Raw genomic sequence first — 2,986 nt, forward strand, 5'->3', positions numbered from 1 at the left:
CCTCCCTCCCTCCCTCCCTCCCTCCCTCCCTCCCTCCTTCCTTCCTTTCTCTCTCTCTTTCTCTCTCTCTCTCTTTCTCTCTTTCTCTCTTTCTTTGGTTTTTATTAAACTGCTCGCTTGCTTTACTTCTCTCTCCAACTGCCAACTGGGATGTAGTTTTTCTGTGTTCTTTGCCTTTAAAAACGCCCTGTAAAATGCATTCAAGCCTGCTCTGTGAGAAGAGTTCCTCTGCAGGCACTTGACTTAATAGAGATTCTCAATTCGGACTCTGGTCACGCTGAGTGGTCTTTGGTGTCCACCCCACAACAAAACACAATAGATATTTTACAACTGAAATGTATGGTACAGATCCTGAATGGTGAAGGAATTCCAGAAAGACCGTGTGGCCAGTCAGTTCACCTGCTCTTTAAAATTTCATTTGTTTGGTTGTCCGTTCCACTCAATTTGCAGCCATAATCTGTCATAAGTTTATAGGCTGGAAAGGGAAGCATTCAAGCCCATCAGTTTTACCCTCCAGTACGGTGCAGTCTAATGGACTGGGAGTTGTACCAGCTCGGCATCTCCAGATCCTGTGCAGATTTAATTACAAAGCTACAAAGTGAATGCATAAATTATGCACCATAGCCTGTGTTTTGGAAATCATTGTGTAGTCCTGGGAATTAGATAGGAGGTTAGATCCTTGTAATTGATACTCCTGCACTCAGGCAGATCCGTGAGAATTCCCCTCTGTCTTGAGGTGAGGTGCCTGCAGCTCTACAAGGCTAGCTGGACATTTAAACTCCACCCAGGTCTCTGCCATCAGCCTCAGCCCCCTCTATGCATGCACTGGTTTGTCTGGCTTAGCCATGGCTGGAAGAATAACTAGGCTGCTTCCCAGGTGCACCACGGGGAGTCTGAGCCTAAGCTGCTCCGTTTGCCTGGAATGTTTTCCCTTTTGTTCATTCTGGGAAGCCCAGCGAGACTGCCTATTCTTAGTAGTGCTGCTACAAAAGTTGGCTTCTCCTTTCTAAATCAGCCAAGATTTCATGCCTGAAGACGCAGCGCAAGCATTACTTCCTTTGGAATCCTTTCCTTCCTTCCCTAGAAAGAAGAGAAAAAAATGCACTTGGATTGAGCACTAATTATTGCAGAGGCACAGTGCTAGGTTCTCTGTGAGCATCATGCTAGACCCCCAGGCAAAGCTGCACGGCTTATTCTGTGTCCTCAGTTTCTAGGCCAAGTATCTACTGTCTGGCTGGAGAGATGGCAATGGTTATGAGCACATGCTGTTCTTATAAAGGATTTGGGTTTGGTTCCCAGGAGCCACACGGCAGCTCAGGACAGTCTGTAACTCCAGTTCCAGGGAACTCGATGACCCGCTCTTCTGGCTTTGCAAGCATCAAACAAGTACGTGACACATATACATACACACCAGCACTTACACATACATGTAAAAAAAGAGTAAATCATTAAAAAAAAAAAGAATCTACCATCTACCCAGGCATGGGTACCTACTTGCCTGTAATTCCAGGACTTCATTGCTTTTTCTTATTAGAAATATAATGACTCTTTCAGAAAATTTAGAAATCACAAAAAAAGTGTAAATTTTTTAAAAAGCAATTATCTCATGAACTGACTACAGATATTTTGTGCTTATCCTTGTTTTGGCTAGGATTTCTATTGATGTGAAGAGACACCATGACCACAGCAACTCTTACAAAGGAAAACACCTAACTGGGGTGGTCACTTACGGTTCAGAGGTTCAGTCCATTATCATCATGGTGGGACACGGTGGCGTGCAGACAGACATGGTGCTGGAGAAGGAGCCGAGAGTCCTACATCTTACAGGCAACAGGAAGTGGTCTGAGGTTCTGGGCATATATGAGAACTCAAAGCCCACCTCCAGAGTAACACACTTCCTCCAAGTCCAAACATACTCCAACAAGGCCACACCTCCTAAAAGTGCCTCTCCCTATGAGTTTATAGGAGCCATTTACATTCAAACTACCAGTCCTTACAGTCTTCTGTAGGATAAATACATAAGTTTAGAAATAAAGTTGGGATAAAATATAGAATTTTTATAACAGTATATATTGTTTGATTTTATATCTTTTTATTTTTATTGTATATACATAAGTGTTTTGCCTGCATTTATGTCTGGGCACCACAGTATGCCTGATGCTTATGGAGGGTAGACAAGGGAGTCAGACCCCTGGGACTGCTGTTAGCGTCCATAAGGGTGTTGGGAATTGACCCCATGTCTTCTGAAAGAACAACTTTCCCTGTATCACTTTTAAATAGATCATTATAGCCTATGGATTTTTTGTTGTTGTTGTTGTTGTTAGTTAGGTTTTTTTTTAAGATTTATTTATTTATTATATGTTCAGTGTTCTGCCTACGTGTATGCCTGCAGGCCTCATTACAGATTGTTGTGAGCCACCATGTGGTTGCAGGGAATTGAACTCATGACCTCTGGCTCTTACCCTCCGAGTCATCTCTCCGGCCCGTTAGTTTTGTAGTACTTAGGGATGGACACAGAGTGGGCATTACTAGGCCCGCGTTCCACCCTGGGTGTGCCTGCAGTCCTTGAGCATCATTTCAAAAGCTTGGGTGGGGCTGTTGTGACCTTTGCTCGTACAGCAGGATCCTTGCACACAGATCTCAGGTAACGTCCTTGGCGATAGACTCCTAGAAGTTCCTGACGCCATCGTGCTGTGGTGGCTGGAGCGGATCCTTCCAGTCGTGTGTGTGAAGAGCCTAGACAACTGGCATCCACAGGTCATGTCTAGGGCTCAGGATGTAGTCGAGTGACACAGCACTTGCCTGGCGTGTCCAGGGCCCTCCCTGTTCAATCCCTAGCACTGAAAAATTATTTTTAAAAAAGCAAAATTACGCCTAATTCCTACACATTAAATCGAGCTTCTTTAGTCTTCCGCTTAAGTCTCTGAGGAAATCTGAGAGTCACCCAGGATTCTCGTCATTGCCGTTTGGCAACTTCCTTTCTGGG

This window comes from Alexandromys fortis, unplaced genomic scaffold (genome assembly GCF_014885135.2).
Source record: "Alexandromys fortis isolate MF-2015 unplaced genomic scaffold, M_Fortis_MF-2015_v1.1 scaffold_13, whole genome shotgun sequence".
Lineage (NCBI taxonomy): Eukaryota > Metazoa > Chordata > Mammalia > Rodentia > Cricetidae > Alexandromys > Alexandromys fortis.